The sequence below is a fragment of the Meriones unguiculatus genome, chromosome 2 (genome assembly GCF_030254825.1).
Source record: "Meriones unguiculatus strain TT.TT164.6M chromosome 2, Bangor_MerUng_6.1, whole genome shotgun sequence".
Classification (NCBI taxonomy): Eukaryota; Metazoa; Chordata; class Mammalia; order Rodentia; family Muridae; genus Meriones; species Meriones unguiculatus.
Window position 1 is genome coordinate 101,100,184 of NC_083350.1, and position 24,402 is coordinate 101,124,585.

General features: G+C 40.8%; 1 protein-coding gene across 1 annotated transcript in view; it reads left to right on the forward strand.

The window, feature by feature from the left end:
* Positions 1-900: 900 nt before the first annotated feature.
* Positions 901-24,402, forward strand: part of Cdk17 (cyclin dependent kinase 17) — a 78,723-nt gene continuing 55,221 nt past the window's right edge. Inside the window, exon 1 of the mRNA XM_060377922.1 lies at positions 901-1,212. The gene's annotated coding sequence lies outside the window, so the exon portion shown is untranslated. The remainder of the gene's footprint in view (positions 1,213-24,402) is intronic.

Consider the following 24,402-nt stretch of genomic DNA (forward strand, 5'->3'; position numbering starts at 1 on the left):
AGGGCCATTTTAGTCAACACACTCGCTTAGCTGTTCCTGAACTGCAAAAGAAGGGAAAAAGATTTGCAGAAACTAGGCCAACCTTTTTGGCCCGCCTCTTCCAAGACACCGAATCCAGCTCACTGCAACAGTAGCCCTTTCTGGTTCTTCTTACAACATCGTATCGACCCTCTCACAAGGCTCCGTTTTATTGTAGCCATTGATAATCTGCCATCGGAGCTGGACTCCAGCGTTTCTGACCACCCAGCAGTGTGCTTTAAAAACAGCGCGGCTTAAATCCAAGCGCCGTGCGTGGATGATTACGGCACTCGCACCACGCAGCCAGCCCCAGAAGAAAAGTTGCAGCATTCGACCGGGAGGGACCTCTCTGTGTGGGTCGTCTGACATCAACTCTCAAAAGCCAGGGCAGGGCGTAAGAGTAGGGACCGAAATACTTCAAGCAGAGTTTTATCGCTGTGAGGGCACAGCTGAGGGGCTGATTTACAGTGATCGTTTCCCACCAGTCCCTGTGGACAGGTACAGGGCAGCCTTCGGTCCACAGCGAGGGTCTCCAGCTCTCCCACTGTGTCTGCAGCCAGGCCCGCGGCGCGAGGTCGCCGGGAACGCCCCGCCCCCCTCAGGCCCCGCCCCGGCCCTAGGCCCCGCCCCCGAGCAGGGTCCCGCCCCTCCCCGCCGCCGCCGGCAGGGGTCGCGCTGCCCCAGGCGAGTCGTGCAAGCGGGGGTGGGGAAGCTCCCGCAGCCGGTCGCTCTTCTCCGCCGCCGCTGGTTGGATCGTTTCAATAAAAGTCTGTTTTTTTTTTTTTTTCTTTTTTCCGTCCCCCCCTCCCCACCCTCTCGCTCGCTCCGGGGAACAGGCGGAGGCGTCAAGCCGCAGCCTCCGAGCGAGAGAAAGCGCGGCGCACGCAGACGAACGAGAGCGGCGGCCGCGGTCTCCCCGAGCGCCCCGCGGTCCGGCAGCCCGCGTCCCGCCGCCTCGCTCCGCCCCGGCTTCGCGGCCGGGACTACTGGGCCGTCCGCGCGGCCCCGCGGCCCGGGAGCCATGTTGAGCGGGGGGCTCGGCCACGCGTGAGGCGGCCGGCGGCCCTCGCGGAACGGAAGGCGCGAGTGGGGCGCGGGAGGCCCGAGACGCCTCGGCGCGTCCGCCGCCGCCGCCGGACCTGCATCCGCTCGCCCCGCGCGCCCGCCCGGAGCCCGCGGGCGCCGCACTTGCTGGTGAGTTGGCGGCGGGGCCGGGCGGGGACCGGGACGCCTGTCAGCCGGCGGCTCGGGCGGGGACGGCGTCGGCCGCGGGTGGGCGCGCGGCGCGGGCTGCGGGAGCGCCGAGCCGGTCGGCGCGGTGGGGGGCTCCCCCAGGCCGGTGGCCCCGCGGGGCGGCGGGGGGGAAGAGCCGCGGAGGCTCCCCCGCCTCCCCCGAGACACAAAAGGTCCCCGGGGCCGGGGTGGAGGCGCGGGCGGCGGGAGTGGGCGAGGACGCGGCGCTGCGGGCTCCTTGGAGACGCGGGAGGCTGCGCGCGGGTGGGCGGCTCGCGGGGGAGGAGCCCTCGAGTGGGGAGCGGGCGACACAAAGCTCTGGGCAGCCCTCTCGCTGGCGGGTCACACCCCTGAGTGTCGCTCCGACCGGAGGCGGAGGGGCTGTGGGAAACCCAGAGAACCCGGGGGTGGTGCGGGGCGGGGGGGGGTCCGTCGTTGTCTCCGCCGCTGGTGCTTTTCGCCGTGTTTTAGGTCCGGCGCTTTGCTCCCCATCTCAGCCGGGTGACCCCAGCCCTGCTCCCCCACATCATCCCCGCCCCAGCCGCCACCTCGCCTTCCCCTGTGGTTTCGCACTCAGTTCTCTTCCCCCACTTTTCACCCACTCCTTCTGGGGCAAGCGGTATTTTGCCTTCAGCTAGGAGAACGTTTGCTAATGACAGGATGCCTGACTTGTTCTGACCCTGAACTGCCTTGAACTCTTCTCTTTTCCTCCCACCCTTTCCTTTCTGGGATCTACTGTGTCACATGGCCATTAACAATTAGCTTTTCTTCTTCAAAAATGGCAAAAGCATTTAGCTGAAATCCGTGGCGCCTCTCCCTTATGTTAATATGGCCCTCGAAGACGTGTCAGTGTTCCTGTTTTATCGCCTCTTAAACCAGATTGATTTTCAAGACACAAGTGGCAAATTTTGTTTTGAGTCTTGGGCCATTCCTTTGGCTAGCGAAGTGTATTCCTGGGAGCAGACCTCCTGTCACTTAACAGGAAATGCTTGACTTAAAGGGAGACAATTCTTGCCTCCCAACTTTACTGTTTCTCCGCCCCCCCCCCCCCAAGCCTTTGTTGGATTTCTTTTCAACGGCGTTTGTGCAAGAATATCAAAGTAATAAATTTGAGGGACTGTTTGAGATAGACTTTGTTAAACCATGGAACCATGGAAGAGAATGAGTTAGACCTGCGATCAGTTGAATTGACCCGAACCTTTGAACCTAGAAATATGTGTAAACTAAATGTGTAATGTGTAATATGGTTTTATTTTGTTCTTTTATGAACCCAATGAAGTGGCTTATATATTAAACATACTGTCCCCTTGATAATGAAGTCATTTCAGCTTTTGTCGTTCTGACAGCTGCATAATTCCATAAACAGTGGGTTCAAACAAAAGAAAACAGTGCGACTAAGGAATCTTCTATAATTGTTATTATTTTTTTAATGAGAATGAATACAGGAATGTGAAGAGTGCTTTTCTTTTATTTGGCAAACCATCTCATAGGCCAGAAGAATTAACTGTTTGATAGCTGTACTTCAAAGAAGTATTGATGAGCTGTTGAATTTAAGCTGCTTTAAAATTCCAGTGCAAGGGCTGGCAAGATTGCTCAGTGGGTAAGGGGGCTTGCCTCAGGGCCTAAATTCAGACATTGGAGCAAATGCAAAGTCGGAAGGAGAGAGCATCATAAAGTTGTCTTGTGACTTCCACACGCACACACCCACACACATCATGGACATAATAATAATGAATAATAATAGCATAATAATTGATTAATAATAAATAATAATATTAAAGATACACATTTTAAATTCTTATTGAAACATAGTTTTAACTATTTTTACAATGGAAATAAAAATGTTAATGAAAATATGAATGGTAAGAAAAGAAAAGGCCATTTAGTGTAGGTGCAAAAACGTTAGTGTCACTATAAGAACATTCATATCTTGCAACTTGCTGTCTTTAAAGTATTGACACTAAAATTTTAGGTATTTCATTTAGGGAATAGTCTGTATTTTTCAACTTACTCTCCTACTCCCCCAATGTTTTAGAGACCTTTGTGAAATTAACAGGTCACATTATTAATTGATGCTCAATATACTTACCAAAAAAATGTACATTTTTTTCACACTTTATAGTACGCACTTAGATAATAAAAATTTGTGTCACTACAAGAAAATTTATCAAAAATCTAATTTTTCTGGATTGTGGGTGGTTCTTTCTCTGTTCTTTATTTTTTCTAAATTTTCACATTACTTTTACAGCTAGGAAAATATGTAGAGTTTAAGCCTTGTTAATATTGTAATTTTTGTATTATTAAAATAGGCTGTTGTCAGATGTGTAGTATATTTCCATCCTTGGATTCAGGCCCAAGATGGTAACTTTTGGTATTAACTATCTGACATAGTGTAACCTGTCCTAAGCAGGTTGATTCTCAAAACAACAAGACATAGGTACACAGTGAAGAAAGATGAAATTGGAGGAGTTAATTCAGTGTGTTAGCTTTACTGCAGCTAATGGCTTACGTAAGTCAGTGGTTCTACAAAAACTAGAAAACAGAAAATCATTTTCTCCTGTTCCTTAGTTTAGCTGTGTTGACCAGGGATCTTAACGTGTGTTTTGAAACACTAAGTTTTCAGAGACTGTCTTAGTCCTGGAATCATGCTGGAAAGCTGTGGTGTAAGATCATTTGCTTTGCTCTGGCAAGGCTTGCTTTCCCCTTGACTTTCAGCAGATTGTTTCCTTTTCCTTCATTGATGAAACAGAGCTACAAACTCAAAAGCAGTGAGATAACTTGGCAACGGAGGAAGCTATTAAAAAAGGGAAGATGATGATGTCTCCTAATATTAAAAACTGTCTGAACACAGTACTTCTTTGCCTGTTTCCTTTGTTACTGTCTCATAGTCTTGGATAGTTAAAAGATGTTACATTCTGAATCTTTATTGTTATTCTTTAGTCTTTGTGTAATTATAACTTAATGTTCTGACCTTGTTCTGTATTAGTTTTCTGCTTCCAGGGTGGATAATTACTAAATATATGTATTTCTGTGAAGGTGGGAAAAGGCCACTATATGTTACACCCTAGTCTCTATTTTAGAAATAAGCTCTCTATGTATGCAAAGGAAGAATAATTTCAGATTATTTTGAATTTAAAGTGAGTATTTTTGCTAACACTTTTTACATAGGTATTTAAAGTAATTTTATAAAAAGATCAAGGCATTTTTCATCTTCAGTGCTGATGTAATGGTATTTAATGTTGTTTACATAGCACCTATAAATATTAGAAGACTCATTGTATAGCTCACTAGCGAATTCAACCTGTGATGTTGCCAGTTTCTTTGAACTACTGGGGAGAGGACTGATTGGACTGGCTTTCAAGGATTCTTCTTGTCACTAGTGGAATTGTTGTCATTTTGTTCACAATATAATCAACTGTTGTTTAATTTCCTGTGTGTGTGTGTGTTTTCTTTTGAAGTCTGCAATGTATTGACTTGGAAAAAGGAATTGTGAAGAGCCTGAAAATATGTTTCGGGCATACCTTTCTCGTTCTGCCTTATTTTCTCTCTGCTGGCCAACTTGGAAAATCAATAAACATCTAGCAGTTAATCTAATGTTTTATAGTCTACAGTAACATGCCATTGTAAACATTGTTTTTAGGAAGTAGATTTACAGATCCACAGTATGTCAAGATAGCTTGTCTAGCAGAACACACAATTAATAGCTAATTTTTTTCTTATAGTTTATGCACGCATGGCCCCAAATTCATGTGTTGAGACCCTAACCTACTGCTTAAATGGTTTGGAGATAGGTTTGGGGGAGCTAATTAAGATTTAGTGAAAATGATCTGCTTTCCAAAGAATCTTCAAAAGTATTTTTTGATACACTTTAGTCTACTTCATTTTCCATAACAAAATATCACATATAGGGTGGCTTTTTAAAACAGTGTTTTTTCACTGTTTTGGACTGCTGAAGGCACTCTGAGGTCATAGTGTCAGTGTGGTTTAATTTTGGTGAGGGCCCTCTTCTTTGTTTGTAGATGTCTGCCTTAAGAGTGTGGTTTTCTGGCCTTTTGTTTTGGTGCCTGCAGGTGGAGAGGAAGGGTGAGAGGGGAAAAAAAGGGGGAGGGGGGATGAGGACGGAGGGGGGTGGATAGAGGAAAAGGAACCTGGGAGAGTTTTGTTTTGTTTTGTTTTCTTACAAGGGTGTAACTAGTATTATAAAGGCCCTCTGGATCTTGCTTAAATCTAATGAGATCCCCAAACTCACCTCCAAAAACCATTGTACTGGTAGGCGAACGTCTCAACATATGATTCTGAAGCCACACAACCCTTCAGTTTATAAAGTAAACTGTGAGAAAGAGATTGTCATTAGTTGTGCCCAGTGCTATGCTAGACTATTGTTTTGTTCAATCCGCACAGGAAACCTATTGTATCATATAAATCTTTTTTTTTTTTTTTTTTAAATAAGGAAGCAAAGGCCTTAGGTTAAGTAATTTTCTCCAGGGTCCTACTGCTATAGTGACCCAAGATCCACTTTATTAAGCATTCAAAAATGCTGTACTCATAGTTATCTCTACCAGGATGGAATGCTGAACAGCTCACAGCCCCACAAGCATTGCTAAGTGAGAAGAGCACGGGGGGGGGGGGGGGGGATCTGCTCCTGTCGTCCTCCCAACCGCTTGCTTTTATGGGTGTTTGAGACAGTTTTGCTATGTAGCCCAAACTAGTGGGAATTATCATGGTTAGTTTGTAGATTTATTTTCTTTGTTTCTTTGCTTTCAAGACAATCTCTCTGTGCAGCGCTGGCTGTCCTGGACTCATTTTGTAGACTGGGCTGGCCCGAACTCGCAGAGATCTGCCTGCTCTACCTCCAGAGTGCTGACTAAAGGTGTGTGCCACCATGCCAGGCTTTTAGATAGATTTTCAATCATGTCTTTGTCGTATTCTTACGCACAGAAGAAATATGAATGCTGAAAAAAAGCGCGTAGAAGAACTTTCCCCTAAATTACCCTTGACATTATAAGTATATTCTCTTTCCTTTCAAAATGTCTGTGTTCATTTGATTTTACATGTATTAGAATTATTGAATTTATATAATTTAAATTACATTGCTTTTATTATTTGAGCATGTGGCATCTGTGTTGTCCTGCGACAGAATACCTGAGAAAAATCACCTTACAAGAGACAGACATTTTGACTTGAGGGTCAGGGTTTCAGTCCGTGGTTGTTTGGCTCCATGGTTTCTGGGCTTATGGTCAGGCAGAACAGCATGGTGAGGAACCTGCATGCAGTGGGGCAAGGCAGATAATCTGCTGGCCTCAGGGGAGCAAAGGGAGACAGCAGGGGCAGCCCGCATAGATTATATCCTTTGTGGTCATGTCTTCCAGAATCGGCTTCAGTTCCTAGACCTCCTTCCCGAGGTTTCCACTGCCTCCCAGCCATCCTCCCAGCCATTCTCTGGGCTGTTAATTCGTAAATACCTTGATCTGTTCCTGAGATCAGTGCCTTCACGATAGTTATCGTCTGGCCACTACTTCACTGGGAACCGAGCTTTTAACATTTGAGCTTCTGGGAATATTTGGGAGCCAATCCAGGACACCAACAAAATGAAAAATTCAACAAACATACATACACCACCTATTGATTTTTTTATCTTGATATAGCAAGGTATAAATTTTGCATATTTTTATTCAGATATCTACTGAAAATAGAAATATAATATTTTTCATATTGAAAATTGATTTTTAGGATGGAAAAACTATAAATTAGTATTGTTAACATAGATTTCTTATTCATTTTAAAGAATAGAAAATATTATTTCCTAAGAGGTGGTCCATTAAGGTGAAAGGAATTTCTGCTCCCATAAAGGCTAAAAATAAGAACCATTTAGCTGGTCATCTTGGCACATACCTGTAATCCCAGTGCTGGGAAGGGTAAGGCAGGAGGATTACAAGCAATTTTAAAGCCATTCTGAACTACTAGTAAGGTTCTGCTTCAAAAAATTAAAAAAAAAAGACAAGGCTTTGTTATTTGGTATATGACATGTGTACACTCACATATTTGTACAGAGGCTTGAGGTTGATGTGAGGAGTGATCCTGTTCTCTATCTTTATTTTTTCTTTTCCTCTATTTTTTTTTTCCGAAGATTCTATCATTGAACCTGAAGTTAATCTTTTCATGAAGACTGGCTAGGCAGTGAGCTGATGCTTGTTTCCACCTCTCAGCACTGCGATTGTAGACACATGCCACCACGCACAGCTCTTCACGTGGGCTCTGGGAACCTGACTCAGGTCCTCAGGCTTCCATAAGCATTTTGTTGACAGATCTAGCACTGTGTCTTTACATAGTGTGTGTGGGTTTTGTTTCTTTTTTTTTCATTTTCTGTACTTGTTACTATATGTCCAAGGATTTTCAGTTTTATATGTATGTAAATAATGAAAGTATGCAAACGTATCTTTTCACTGTGTCCTGGATTATTTAGTAATTTTGGTTTTCTCAAAGCTTATATTTAATGCTGCAGTTTTGTTTTTTTTTCGTTGATGGCTGTTATTTGTTTTTAGCATATGTTAATGTTCACTAATAAAAAAACAAAGGTTGGTAAAAGCTATATATTTGTGAGAAATTACCAACTAGCAAATGAAACGAAGACAATTCTCTTTGTTAAATTAATGTGGGGTTTTTCATGGATATTTTTTAAAAGGATCAGAGGAAAATGGAAATGTGTATTAGAGCTGCTGTTCAAAGATGAGGAAACTTTGGTGTTGATATTTCAATGCTATAGCACTTACTGGAGAGAACTTTTCAGCTTTATATATGCCAAAGTGTCATTTCGCCTGACATCTTCCTTATTCTGCTCTGACAGGACTGTGGCGATTGTGTGTATTGGAACATTTATGTCTGCTATAGTGCTGAATGCGTTCTGGTGTAGGGAACATAGAGCTCTCTCCTTTTGACTTTGTGCCTTGTTTTTTTCCTTGTCTGTGCTCTCATCTGCACACCCTGTTTCTATGTTGCTCAGGTCAGTGGACTGGTAGGACTAGGGAACACCACACTGAATAGTAAAGAACAATCAGTTGTTGGGCTGCAAACAATAAAAAATAATTTCAGGTTTTCAATATTGGAGAATACGGTGTTGGCAGTGTTTGTATGAGAGTAATCTAGAAACCGGTTATAGGACAACTTAGAGGGTAGTAAATTGGCTTTGTTGAGACTTTAATTGCATCTGAACTGTGCTGACTTGTTAGAGAAAATGCAGAGGAAAGGCTTGCGGCCCTCAAAAATGGTTGTCTTTTAGACAAAGTAAAAATACAAAACTAGCATATTTATACATAAAATACTTATTTCTAAAGTTCTACAAACAGTAATCATATCAGAGCAGTTTTATTTAACTGAAAAACTTTTCGTTTCTCATGAAATGTAGTCCTTTAGCTGTGTATACAGTGCTGCACTTGAATGCACTTGTGAAGTACAGAATTGTATTCAAAGGGTTGAACAGGGCTTTTATTATTGTTCTTGCAGCCCAGTAGTTACTGTTTATAATTGATCAGGAAGTTTTTCCAATATAAATAAATTTTAAAAATGTTTTATTTTCAGAATTAAAGACTATTAAAACTGAACCTTAAACTAAACCTGTGCTGGTGTAGGTCTTAATATAATTAATACATTTGTTTTACAAATCAGCGATTATGGTTTGGTAGCATCATATTTAAATGTAACATTTAAAAGTGAACTCTGACTGTTTATGGGATTTTGAGCTTTTGAAATATCTCAACTTATTATAAACCCTTACAGTATATAGATTATATATAATAATATTACATTATTATATATAATAATATTACATCATATATAATAATATTATATAATATATAATATAATAATATATTATAATTATATAATATACAATAATATATTATATATAATATACAATATATTATACAATATATTGTATATATAATATACAATATATTATTGTATATTATATATAATATATTATATATAATGTAAAATAGTGATATAGAAAAGTATATAATATAAAATAATGACATAGAAAAATATAAGACTATTATCTAGGAAAAGTATAACTGACATAGGAAAAATATAAGCCTATTAGAGACTTTTTATGTCACCATTTTGTAAGTAACATAGAAAAAAGTAAGATTTTCTATGTCACATTTTTGAGATCAAAATTATCTACATTTATTACTTCAGAAATAATGGAGTGAGCACTGTATTTGGTGGAGATCTGCTCTGTGTGCTCAGGGTGATCAGTGATTCATAAGGACAAAGGAATCAAAATAGTACAGTTTTTTAAATTATACATGCCTTTTAGATTTTCTAGAATGTCTCACTGCTCTTTACAGTGTGAAAATCACTCTGGTAGTGAACCTGTGTGTTGTACTCTCCATTTATTTTGGGGTAAGGAATGTAGGATTAAGTCATCTAGGATACTTGTTTCTTTTATTGTTTGTTTGCTTGCTTTTTTTTTTTTCTTCTTCCTTTTTTAAAATTTTTTTTAGGTTTTTCGAGACAGGGTTTCTCTGTGTAGTCCTGACTGTCCTGGAACTCACTCTGTAGACCAAGTTGGCCTTGAACTGACAGTGATTGTTGTTAATCTAGCAGTATTTAGGAGTAAAGAGGGCATTAACCTCATGTAAGCATATTTTCGTAAGTGTACTGTAGAGCTGGGCAAATTTTTCTTTCAATCATTTCCCCTTTCTTAGCCTCTCCTGGGTTTCCCTTTATTTGCCATCTAAACATTTAAGACAATGTTTGTTTTTGTTAATGACCCTGTGTGTGATTCTTAAGGTTTTTAAAAAACAAAATAGAATAATTATTCATGAAACCAAATTAAAGAAAAAACAAAACACTTGACCTTCTCTTTTATTCTTTGTCATGAAATCTGCTTGGATACATGCTGCTTATTGTATTCTTGTTAATTATCTTTTGCTCTAGGCTAGTGACTTAACCTGAACCTCAAAAATATTCTTGTTGATTACAAACAAAAAGTCTTCAGTGTGTGTGTGAGAGAGTTTGTTTATGTCAGCTGTCTTGATGTCTGTCTGTCTGTCTGCATCTGTCTATATCTTGAGGGTAATTAATCTTCACCTTTCTTCTGGAACAACTGAATCAAGATACCAGGCTTAGATTTCAGGTGGTGTATATAATTCTTGGTGAGTCTTGATTTTTAACATCATGCTAAGAGGTAAAAGCTACTAATTTACAAATTAAATTTAGAGTAAAGACAAAATGATTTAAGCTATACCTTTCAGTCTTTTATTTACTCAGAACTTTCCAGTTTTGCCAATTTTTGCAAGAAAGAGTTACGATCCTTGTTTATGTGTGAAACTCTTTGTTTTGTTTATTTTATTTTGGATTCTTGTAGTGGATGCTCCCTTGCTCTTTTACGTTTGTTTCTTATCAGTGTCTTTCAGTGTCTATGTGTATAGTCTTAATTACTGTGCTTTTGAAGGTTATTTTTAAAATGTACAATAGTGTGGCGACTAGGTCTAAATTGTCTCCTGCAGTAATTATCATCTTCAGAGATTCTGAGTTGTCTTTTCACAAATAGCTTTGTATTTTTAAGAAAATTTTTGTTATGTAACATTTTTTTAAGGTAGCAAATAATTTTTAAAGCTTTTTTTTTTAGTATTTAGTATTTGCATTGATCTATCAAAAGCAAATCATTTTATAGTGTTTAATAATGCTTCCTTTTTTTTTTCACTATTTTAGAGTTCCCTCTGATAAATATGAACGTGTGTTCTCTGCATGCATTTCCTTCGGCCGTGTAGATATCCAGAAGTGGTATTATCAAATGAGAGCATATCAGTCTTTTTCTGGTATTTTCTATTATACCAGTATCCCAGTGATAAGCCGTATTAGTGATACTGATTGTTTCAGTAAATCTTGATTAGATTGAGAAATAACCCAGAACATGATTTATAAAGACATACCTCTGGGGTGTGTCTGTCAGTATTTCCAGAGATGATTAGATCATGAAGGCTTTGACCTAATGAATGGATTTAATCCATTGATGGACTTAGGCTTTTGGGAGGCTGTGGCATTCCTAGTTAGAAGAAGTAGGCCACTGGGTCCATAATTTTGGGCACTATGATTTGCCCTGACCACTTCCTGTTACGTGTGCACTCATGAGCTGCTCCACTGTGCCCTTCCTGTTGTGACCTAAACTTCAGAAACCACAAGTTTAACTCTTTACTCTCCTAAGTTGTTGATGTCAATTGTTTTGTCACTATGTTGCAAAATCTAACAGATTACTTATACTTGTATTTGGCCCGGGGATGTTGAAGTTTTTTCTTCAGTCTTGAATTCTTAAAAAAAAAAAAGAAAAGAAAAAAACCCAAAAAACCTACATTATAAGGTGGGCGTGGTGGAACACGCCTGAAATCCCAGCCCTCAGGGAGGCAGAGGCAGGTGGATCTCTGTGAGTTCCAAGCCACCCTGGTCTACAAAGTGAGTTCAGGACAGCCAGGGCTACATAGAGAAACCCTGTCTCAAAAAACTGGGACAAACAAACAAAACTACTTTATAATACTTTGTTTTGTTCAAAAGTGTGCAATTTTTTTTTAAACGATTGGATCCATCTACTTTTTTCCTTTTTTTAATTCTGCCTTTTAAAATTATTGGCAACATATACCTTCCCATCTGGCATGACAAGACACTGATTTTCCCCACCTAATCTTTTGCTGTTCTTATACGGATTTTTTGTTCTACTTTTATAGCCAGCAGGTAAAACTCTAGACTAAAGGGTGGTACGAACATTTATGGAAGGAAAACTGCACTTGCTCCTTAGCTCCCTAGAACGTTGATTTCTAATTTGTTTCTCAAAACTGTCTGTTATAAATTTGAACTCTGAGTATGTGTCCAATCAGTCAGAGTTACTTCAGGATTTGAATTTACTTTCTTTTACTTATTTTCTGAGTATTACTGTTTCAGGAGTATCTTGGTAAACATTAGCGGTTTGTTTAGAGGAAAGAAACCCTTCCTGGGACAAAGGAGCATGTACAAGACTGGGACAGGCTAGGAAGTGCTGTGATCAGTACATTACCTGGCAAGCATGTGAACAAGAGGCAGCAATGATGGAAAAGATCTTACATTCTTTTAAACATATGGGCTGACATCTCTTCTTAGCTTTTTGGATAAGATCAAATATAAAAATATGGGCTGAGGACTTAGCCAGGTTCACTCCGAAGAGCTCCTGTAAGAAAGCTGGCATGGCAGCGTGCACTTAGAGTCCCAGCTGGACTCCTGTGCTGTCTAACCTGCCAGTCTAGGCCGCTTGACAAACTCTGGGCCCCTGAGAGACTGTCTCAAAGAGTGAATGACTAAATGGACAAACAGACCAATGAATGAATGTCTAGGTTACTTTGCCAAGTAGCTCCAGGCCAGTGAGAGACTGCTTTAATGAATGAATGAATGAATGAACGAACAAACGAATGAATGAATGAATGAATGAATGAATGAACGAACAAACGAATGACTGTCTAGTCTACTTGGCAAGCTGCAGTCCAGTGAAAGGTCTCAATAATAAACAAATAAGCAAGGAAACAAATGTGTAGATGGCACCTGATGAACCATACCCAAAGTCTTCTGGCCCCCTGGGAACGTCACTCAAGTGATGTCACTCACATGCATTTGTATCAACACATAGTGTCATTCTTCTGCGTGACTCCTGACTAGGCTAAGTAGGAAGAAGAAAAGGTAGCTCATGAGGATGTTGGTAGATGAAGAGAGACGTGTCCAGTGTATTTGCTACTTTATGTTGCTGTGATAACATACCAAGACCTAGGCAGTCTATGGAAGGAAGAGTTTGTTTGGATCATAGTTCCAGGGGAGTCCTCAGTGGTGGGTGCGGCAAGATGAGGGGGCTGAGAGACCACATCTTAAGCCACAGTCAGAAAGCAGAGATCAAATGTGAACTGGGGCAAAAGCCCACCTCCCCTGACACCTAACCCAGCAAGACTACCCTTCTTTTGTTGTTGTTTCCTTTTTATTTATTTTGTATTTATTACAGTTTATTTACTTTGTATCCCAGCTGTAACCCTCTCCCTCATACCTCCCAATCCTATCCTTCCTCCCTCTTTTCCTGCCATGCCCCTCCCCAAGTCCACTGATAAGGGGAAGTCCTCCTCCCCTTCCATCTGACCCTAGCCTATCAGGTCTCATCAGAGCTGGCTACACCATCTTCCTCTGTGGCCTGGCAAGGCTGTCTGCCCCCTCCCCACCCTAACCCCAGGGGAAGGTGATCAAAGAGCCAGCCACTGAGTTCATGTTAGAGACAGCCCCTGTTTCTCTTACTAGGGAACCCACTTGGAGACTGAGCTGCCATGGGCTACATTTGTGTAGGGGTTATCTAAGTTATCTGCATGCATGGTCCTTGGTCTCAGAAAAGACCCCTTTGCCCAGATTTTGATTCTGTTGCTTTCCTTGTGAAGCTCCTGTCCCCTCCAGGTATTTTTATCTCTCCCTTCTTTCCCAAGATTCCCTGCACTTTGCCCAAAGTTTGGCTATGAGTCTTAGCATCTGCTTTGATGCCCTGCTGGGTAGAGTCTTTCAGAGGCCCTCTGTGGTAGGCTCCTGTCTTGTTCCCGGCTTTCTCCCTCTTCCAAGATGTCTATCCTGTTTGCCGTTCTGAATGAGGACTGAACATCTTACCCAGGGTCTTCCTTCTTGATTAGCTTCTTTAGGTGTACAGGTTTTAGTATGTTTATCCTATATTATATGTCTAATATCAACTTATAAGTGAGTATATACCATGTGTGTCTTTCTGCTTCTGGGATACCACACTCAAGATGATCTTTTCTATTTTCCACCATTTGCCTGCAAATTTCGTGATTTCCTTGTATAAAAACTGCATGGTACTGGCATAGAAATAGGCTGGTGGATCAATGGAATTGAATAAACCCAGAAATAAACTGACACACTTATGGACACCTGGTTTCTGATAAAGATGCCAAAACCATACAATGGAAAAAAGATAGCATCTTCAACAAATGGTATTGGTCTACTTGGATATCTACATGTAGAAAAATACAAATAGATCCATATTTATCACCCTGCACAAAAGTAAAGTACAAGTGAATCAAAGACCTCAACATAAAACCAGACACACTAAACCGCTTAGAAGAAAAAGTGGGGAAGAGCCTTGAACTCATTGGCACAGGAGACAACTTCCTGAACAGAACACCAACAGCACAGGCTCTAAGAGCAACAATCAATAAATGGGACCTCATGAAACTGAAAAACTTCTGTAAAGCAAAGGACACTGTCAACAGAACAAAACGACAGCTTACAGACTGGGAAAGGATCTTTACCAACCCTATATCTGACAGAGGGCTAAGATCCAATTATATAAAGAACTCAAGAAGTTAAACAACAACAAATCAAGTCATCCAAATTAAAAATTGAGGTACAGAGCTAAACAGAGAATTCTCAATAGAGGAATATTGAAAGGCTACGCTTAAAGGTACCATAACCTCCCTGACTAGGACCAGAACCCTAGTCCAAGTGTTCAAACACTTGAGTCCATGGGAAACATCCCAGCTTAAACCACCACACCCAGTAAGGAATTTAGACTTTATTGATTTGTTGAAATGAGCTATATATTAAACTTGTTTTTGTTGTTAGGTTGTTTTGTTGTTAGGTTTTCTTGTGTAGCCTGGCTGTCCTGGAACTAATTCTGTAGACCAGGCTGGCCTCAAACTCACAGAGATCTTCCTGCCTCTGCCTCCCGAGTGCCAGGATTAAAGGTGTAGGCCACCACCGCCTAGCCTAAGCATTTTTCTACAGTGCAGTTCTTGGGACAGTTGTATGAACAGTTACAGAGAGGCCACTTGGTGGCCAAATGGGTACTGTGTTGTGGTATGTTGATGTTTGAAGGCAGCTTCAACGGGGTGCATTCCATATAGAGAATGCTGTTTTTACTCAAGTTTGCTTTACCTCAGAGACATGGTTATTTTATTGTCTCTTAGAAACACGTGTAGAAGAGTATTTAATTCACCATTTTTTAAATCTTCCATTAAAATGATGTTTCTCTGTGTTAGAAATTGTTACCATGGGGGGTGTAAAATAAGAGATATAAGCAATAGATTTACAAAGTATAAAAATGGTAGGTCCTAGGGCTGGAGAGGTGGCTCAGAGGTTAAGAGCACTTGATGCTCTTCCAAAGGCCCTGAGTTCAATTCCCAGCAGCCGTGTAGTGGCTCACAACCACCTATAGAAAGATCTGGTGTGCAGGCAGAATGTTCTGTAAGTAGTAAATAAATCTTAAAAAAAATGGCGGGTCCTTTTATTCAATTAAAATGCCTTACTTTATAATCAAGAATATGAATACTATGTCTCTGTGCATGATTTTGCAGTCCTCAAAACTTTACCTCCCAGCCAGGTGCGGTGCACACCTGTAATCCCAGTGCTTTGGAGGCAGAGGCAGGCAGATTTCTTAGTTTGGGGCCAGCCTGCTCTACAAAGTGAGTCTAGCACAGCCAAGGCTGCACAGAGAAACCCTGTCTCACAAAAACAAACAAACAAACAAACAAACAAACTTTGCCTCCCTGCTAATGCAGATGATCCATACTTTTCATTTAGTAGTCAGCTCAGTTAAGTTATCTGAGGGTCTGAGGAGGAAAAAGCTAATTATACCATCTGTGTGCATGTCAGTATTTTAAATTCAACTTGAGTTTGACTTGAAATAACTCTGCTGCATTAAAGTTTATGAGGAATGTTTTGGCACACAGTATAAACAGATGAAAAATTTATGCTAACATTTTCATTTTTAATAGCTCTGTAGTATTTTATGTGGTAGTACTGTGCTATCCTTTGTGTTTCATGAGTCTTAGCTGTTCCCTATTTTTTCCTTTTAGTGTCGGATAAGCAACTATGTATGTGTTGATGTTCAAAAGTAGCTTCAAAGGATTTTAATCCATGTCAAGCATGCTGCCTTTTCTCCAGATAACATGTATGTACACATATGTACACACACACATTTAGACCAGTGTTGTGTCTGAGAAAGAGAATCCCATGTGTTTCTTTCCCTGTTCGTTGAATGGTGTAAGAAGCAATGACACCGCTGTAGGTGTGAGCACACACAGCTCACATTAGCTCTCAGTTTTTAATACCTATCCAGTAAAAGGAACCAGCCCCTCTTGGGAAAAATGGCCGAATTCTTGGAATGGGCAAGGAAATGAAAACTTCAGGAGACCCTGTGACATCTTATAGTGCTGGCATGGAAGAAATAAACACCCTGAGTAATGTGCCAGTATCTGCTGGAAGAATGCCCACCGGCCTGCACCGGAATATGGTGGTGGTGAGGGGTAGAGGCAAAATAAATCAGTATATAATTACCGGGTATAAAAATAATACTGAATTCATATTGATTTCTCTTGTGCAAAAAATTTCAAACCATAAATGAAGCCATGCATGAATAATATAATTTCTTACTTGTTTTGTTTTGACTCGGGTTTTCTCCATGTAGTCCTGGCTATCTCAGAACTCTCCACCAGGGTGGTCTCAAACTCAAGAGACCCACCTGCCTATGCCTCCCAAGGACGGGGGTCAAAGGTGTGTGCCAGCACCTCCTGGCTTAATTCCTTACTTGTTAAGTGTAAGCTACATGCAGCAAATTTTTTTTTTCTAAAGAGTGTAGTACAAAAATTTGAGGAAAGAAGAACTTGAGTAGGACAGATCTGAGAAACACTATCTTAGTCATGTGATCAGGGTTAACATCAACAATTATAAGTGTGTTGATAATATTGTTATGAAATGCACATTATTTTTATGGCTTTCTACACTGAAAATTGTCACCCTAGTTTAATCATAAGAAAATATTAGTCAGATTCCAATTGAAGAAAATTCTACACAGTATTTGAATGGTGCTGGCCAAATTGTCTCTGTCATCATAGTCATCAGAAACAAGGAAGTCAGACACTGTCACAGCCAAGGGTAACCTTGGCTGTTACTAACAATATGTTATTGTTTCAGACTAGTATAAACTGGATAGGATCCTGGAGCAGAAAGGGTACATTAAATTAAAACTGAAGAAATGGAATTAGATGGTTGACTTCAGTTAATAATAGTGTCTTCATATTGGTGCATGAGCTATGACGAAGGTGCCACTTCGGTGTGAGATGTAAATAGCAGGAGCCTGTGTATAGGGTGCAGGAGAACTATGTGTCCGACCTCTGTATTTTTCTGTGACTCTTCAGCTGTTCTTAAAAAATTATTTAAAAATGATAAACCTTGCATATTTCCAATAGGTATTCCTATTGCCATTTTGTGAGTACAAAAGTCCTGATCTGTCTGCAGCTGGATTTCCAGAATTTTACCAGATTGGAAGATGAAAGCTGGTGGATTCAGAATACTTTGTCTTTCATCTTGTCAGTGATGTCAAATAGTTTATTTCACAGGCTTATGCCCCCTTTTCCACCCGTGAACCTTTATACTCTTTAGTTTTCTTTCTGGGACATTGGTGTTTTCCTTTCTGGTTCAGTTCTGTAGGTTAGATCTTTATATGTGGTCTGAGCTTTAGTTAGTTTTTTTTTCTAAGATTTATGTATTTTTATTTTATCTTCATTGGTGTTTTGTCTGCATGTGTGTCTGAAGGTGCCAGCTCCCCTGAAACTGGAGTCACAGACAGTTGTGAGCTGTCATGTGGGTACTGGGAACTGAACACAGGTCCTCTGGAAGAGCAGCCAGTGCTCTTAACCACTCAGCCATCTCTGAAGCCTCTGGATAGTTTGTTTTTAAGAGATTGTTTATGGACTTTTTAAAAATTGAGGTTTCTCTCTCTCTCTCTTTTTTTTTTTGTATTTTATATGGTATTTTTTCCCTCTCATAGTCGATTTCTAAGAATAGTTAGGAAATCTTTTATCACAACCAGTTTTTAAGTTAATTCTGTGTTTTTTGCCCTGTGCAGTGGAGTTTCTGTTTTAAGTACATTGTTTTTATTATTTGGCAGTTTGATCATGCTCACCCCACTTAACTCTTCCCCTCACAATTTTATGTTTCTCTGTGTATGTTTCTCTGTCTCTCTAAATCACACCAAGTCCAGTTTGTGATGCCCATTTAAACATAGGTGTGGTCCATCTGCTGGATGGCATGGGCATGGTGGGCCTGCCAGGGGCCACACCCTTCAAATAAACTCTGCCCCTCTTCCAGCTTCTCCTGTCAGTAGCCGCAGCAGTGGAGACAGTTGCTCTTTTCACATTCAGATTTTAAGTTCGAAATACTTCACTTAGTACTTTATGGTCCTCGAGGCACTTACATTTTTTAATTATTACATGTGTGTATTTGTGGTGATAGGAAAAGAGGGTCATGTCCAGAGGTTAGAGGGCAACTGGGAGACTGTTTTCTCCTTCCGTCATTCGAGTCCCAGGACCGAGCTCAGGTTATCAGGCTTGGTAGCAAGTACTTTTACTGAAGAGTCATCTTTCCGGCTCCTTGAAGCATTTTAAATGTTCATACGTTTACCCTTCTTTTTTTTTAAGATTATTTTTGTTTTTAAATTATGTGTGTATGTGGGGGCGGGGGGAATGTGCATGTGAGTGTGGGTACCTGGGAGGCCAGAGGCATTGGGTACCCCTGAAGTTGTAGTTACAAGCAGGTGTGAACTGCCTGACGTGGGTACTGGTGACTGGACTTGAATCCTCTGCAAAAGCAGGATGTAAACATTGAGTCAGGCTCTCTAGCCTCAGTGTTTTGTTTTTGTTTTTGTTTTTGAGATTAAAGTCTTATGTAGTAGCTCAGGCTGCCCTCAAAGTCATGGTAGTCTTCCTGTCTCAGCCTCCCAAGTGCAATTACAGGAATAATTCAGCACATCTGGTTGTGTTTGCTCTTGCTGGGTAAGAGTTGTTAATGTTCTGTAGAAGATTTAAGGGGAACCCGCTCTCTCAGTTGTGAATCATGTTTATAAATGGTTTTGCAGTTACAAAGACTCATTTACAGTTTTTCACTATTAAATTGTACCATATTTTCTAGTATTTTCTTCTGTTGACTATTACTATTGGTGATTATTTATGTATTCAACTTTATTATGTTTCTCAGACGATTTTTTTCTTAGATGAGTAAACTTGTCTCTGATGTATTTCCCATCTTCCTCATAACTCCTCACTCATTATATCCATTCAGATATCCATTCAGTGTATTTGATAGTTAGGAATTCAATCAGTGAACCAATTGACGACTCAAGACATCGAAGCTAGTTGTGTGAGTGGATACTGTGTGAGTGGATGCTGTCTAATGTAGGGTGATGACTTAGCATAACCTTCTACAAAGGTATTCCTATTTTCCAACAAGGCTTGTAATGAATCTGGTACTGCTGCACTGAAGTTTTAATAGACATTGGGAAGTTGTCCAGTGGTACTGTAGAATTCTTGCTCCTGGGAAATGTTACCAAAAACAAGCTGTTGAGTTTATTACTTACACCAGTCAGGGAGCACCATCTTACGGAGCTGGGAGTGTCTGTGTGGGTGGGCGGAGTGCGCACTGAGAGAGGGTGGGGCAGTAGTGGCGACAATGCAAGACTGGAGTTGACTGTTGGGAGGCTGGGTTACAACTCATATTTCAGTCCCAAGCTTGATTGCTATTAGCATAAGGATCACAATAAAAGTTTGAGGGTTGACAGACACAGCAAGGCAAACATCTTCAGGTAAGACAGTCAAACAGTTGGAAGGTGAACAATCATTTACTGCTACTTACTGAAAAAAAAAAAATTGAATGGTTTGATGTTGGTTTATGTGAGTTTCTTGGGAAGTTCCTGAAATGAACAATGAAGTTATTTGAAACTCTTATCTTCCTGTCAGGAGTTTCCTGGAATAGTGAAGTCATTTTACTGCAGACAGCTGACTAGCGATGGTTAGTGGAGACTGTGAAATTTAGTGTAGACAGTTTCACTTGTTAGCACTCACTCTGACCTAGTACAGACTTGAAAATGTCTTTATAAAAAGCCAGATTTTCAGTCCCTTCTGTAAAGACAATGCATTCTTTTGATGGGTGATTTAATACTGATTTTTTTCCCGCTCCAGCACTGAGGACCAACTTTAACCTGGTACTGAAGTAGGCAGTTGAATATAAGTTTACAGCCAGAAAAGACTTCAGAATCGTGAGGAGGAGCACGGGGTGAGGGGGGGGGGAATGTGAGTTATTACATAGATGCTTTTTGAAACCATGTGCCTGGATGGGTTTGTCTAAGAAGAAAACAAAGTAAGAAAACTTTGTGGGCTTTAAGAGGTGTAATATTTAATGGCTGTACTGCTGTAGGTATGTGGCTGGCTAGAAATGCAGAGTGAGAGCACAAAACTGATAGAGGACTGGTTGGATATTGTACTCGAGTCGAGGAAAAGTGATTTATGGCTCGTCTTTTATGTATAGTGATGTTTTACCAGCATGCATGACTGTGCACTCCATGTGCGCAGTGCTCAGGGGGGCCAGAAGAGTGTAGGGTCTCCTGAACTAAAGATTCCGATTGCTGTGAGCTGCCATGTGGGTGCTGGGGTTGAACCAGGGTCCTCTGGAAGAACTGCCAGTGTTCTTAACTGCTGAACTATCTCCTCAGTGTCCCAAAACAATGTTTTTAAGAATAATGAACAACCATATTAACAAACTGAAAGAAAAAAAAAACACATGATAATCTCCTTAGATACTGAAAAAGCATTTGACAAAATCCAACATCCATTCATGTTTAAAGTATTGGAGAGATCAGGGATACAAAGCACATATCTAAACATAGTTAAGGCGATTTACAGCAAGCCTATAGCTAACATCAAACTAAATGGACAGAAACTTAAATCAATCCCACTGAAATCAGGGACAAGACAAGGCTGCCCACTCTCTCCATATCTCTTCAACATAGTTCTGGAAGTCCTTGCTATAGCAATAGGAAAGTTGAAGGAGATCAAGGAGATGCAGATCAGGAAGGAAGAAGTTAAAGTATCACTGTTTGCAGATGATATGATAGTATACCTGAGTGACCCCAAAAATTCTACCAGGGAACTCCTACAGTTAATAAACACCTTCAGCAAAGTGGCCAGATACAAAATTAACTCAAATCAGTAGCCCTCCTGTATACAAAAGACAAAAGGGCTGAAAAGAAATTAGGGAAACAACACCCTTCACAATAGCCACAAAAGACATAAAGTACCTTGGTGTGACCCTAACCAAGCAAGTCAAGGACTTGTATGAAAAAAATTTCAAGTCTCTGAAGAAAGAATTAGATGAAGATATCAGAAGATGGAAAGATCTCCCATGCTCATGGCTAGGCAGGATTAATATAGTAAAAATGGCCATTTTACCAAAAGCAATCTACAGATTCAATGCATTTCCCATCAAATTACCAACACAATTCTTTACAGACCTGGAAAGAAAAATTCTCAACTTCATATGGAATAACAAGAAGCCAAGAATTGCTAAAACAATCCTCTACAATAAAAGATCTTCTGGAGGTATCTCCATCCCTGATCTCAAGCTGTACTACAGAGCAACAGTAATAAAAACTGTATGGTACTGGCATAGAAACAGAATGGTAGATCAGTGGAACCGAATAGAAGACCCAGAAATAAACCCACACACTTATAGACACCTCATTTTTGACAAAAATGCCAAAACCTTACAATGGAAAAAAGATAGCATCTTCGACAAATGGTGCTAGTCTAATTGGATGGCTACATGTAGAAAAATGCAAATAGATCCATACTTATCACCCCCCTGCACAAAACTAAAGTCCAAGTGTATCAAAGACTTCAAAACCAGACACACTAAACCTGTTAGAAGAAGAAGTGGGGAAGAGCCTTGAACTCATTGGCACAGGAGACAACTTCCTGAACAGAACACCAACAGCACAGGCTCTAAGAGCAACAATCAATAAATGGGACCTCATGAAACCGAAAAACTTCTGTAAAGCAAAGGACACTGTCGTCAGAAAAAAAAAACGACTACCTACGTATTGGGAAAGGATCTTTACCAACCCTGTATCTGACAGAGAGCTAATATGCAGTATATATAAAGAACTCAAGTAGTTAAACAACAAATTAAGTAATCCAATTAAAAAATGGGAAACAACTAAACAGAGAATTCTTGATAGAGGAATATCGAATGGCAGAGAAATACTGAAAGAAATGCTCAACGTCATTAGTCATCAGGGAAATGCAAATCAAAACGACCCTGAGATTTCACCTTACACCCATCAGAATGGCTAAGATCAAAAACTCAAGTGACAGCAAATGCTGGAGAGGTTGTGGAGAAAGGGGAACCCTCCTCCACTGCTGGTGAAAATGTAAACTTGTACAACCACTCTGGAAATCAATCTGGCGCTTTCTCAGACAATTAGGAATAACGCTTCCTCAAGATCCAGCCATAGCACTTCTGGCATGTATCCAAAAGAGGCTCAAGTACACAATAAGGACATTTGCTCAACCATGTTTGTAGCAGCTTTATTTGTAATAGCCAAAAGCTGGAAACAACCCATATGTCCCTCAGTTGAGGAATGGATACAGAAATTATGGTACATTCTCACAATGGAATGTTACTCAGCAATAAAAAACAAGGAAATCATGAAATTTGCAGGTAAATGGTGGGATCTGGAAAGGATCATTTTGAGTGAGGTATCCCAGAAGCAGAAAGACACAGGGTATATACTCATAAGCGGATATTATATATATAATATAATATAATATTATATATATATATATATATATATATATATATATATATATATATATATAGGATAAACCCACTAAAATCTGTACACCTAAAGAAACTAATCAAGAGGGAGGACTCTGGCTAAAATGCTCAATCCTAGAAAGGCAAAGAGGATGGAAATCAGAAGAAGGAGAAAACAGGGAACAAGTTAGGAGCCTGACACAGAGGACCCTGAAAGGCTCTGCCCTGCAGACTATCAAAGGAGATGCTGAGACTTATGGCCAACCTTTGGGCAGAGTGCAGGGAATCTTAGGAAAGAAGTGGGAGTTAGTAAGACCTGGAGGGGACAGGAGCTCCACAAGAAGAGCAACAGATCCAAAAAATCTGGGCACATGTGTTTTCCCTGAGACTGATAGTCCAACCAAAGTAGCATTTATGGAGATAACCCAGAACCACTGCACAGATGTAGCTCATGACAGTTCAGGCTCCTAGTGGGTTCCATAGTAATGGGGACAGGGACTGTCTCTGACATGAACTGATTGGCCTGCTCTTTGATCACCTCTCCCTGAGGGGGAAGCAGCCTTACCAGGCCACAGAGGAAGACGATGCAGCCACTCCTGATGAGACCTAACAGACTAGGATCAGAAGGAAGGAAAAGAAGATCTCCCCTACCAGTGGACTTGGGGATGGGCATGGGTGGAGAAGGAGGAGGAAGGGAGAGATTGGGAGGGGAGGAGGGAGGGAACTACAGGTGGGATTCAAAGTAAATAAAGTGTAATTAAAAATAAAATTAGAAAAAGAACTCCCCCCCCAAAAAAAAAAAGAATAATGAAGAAGCTGGGGGTATAGCTCAGTTAATACTTGCTGGCTTTGCAAACATGAGTATTTGAGTTTGCTAACCAGATCTATGCTTAAAAAAAAAAAAAAAAGCCAGACATGGTGTGATATTGCCTGTTTTTAATTCTAACCCTGGGAGGTTAGTGTGTGTGTGTGTGTGTGTGTGTGTGTGTGTGTGTGTGTGTGTGTTTGTTCGTGTCCATGCAGTGCACTCAGTTGTGGTTTGGGTGAGAGGTCATCTGTAATTGGAGGGAGAGGCTATGGTTTGAAGTTGATTTGGGGCTGATCAAGCACAGTTGAGAGGTAACAATATTGTTGATTAGTGTTCAGGCACATTTCAGTTTGCTGATAAAACTGCAGCTTTGAGTGTTCAGCAGTGCTGATATGAAATGTGCAGATGTAGAGAAAGTTTCAAGTAGATCAGAAGTCAGGTAAGTCTGTACTGGCTGGTTTTGTGTATCAGCTGGACACAAGGTAGAGTCCTCAGAGAGGAAGGAGCTTCAGTTGAGGAAATAATTCTTTGAGAACCAGCTGTAGGGCATTTTCTCAGTTAGTGATAAGTGGGGAGGGCACAGCCCATGGTGGGTGATATCATCCTAGGCTGGTGGTCCTGGGTTCTAAAAGGAAGCAGGCTGAGCAATCAGGGGAAGCAAGCCAGTAAGCAGCACCCCTCCATGGCCTCTGCAT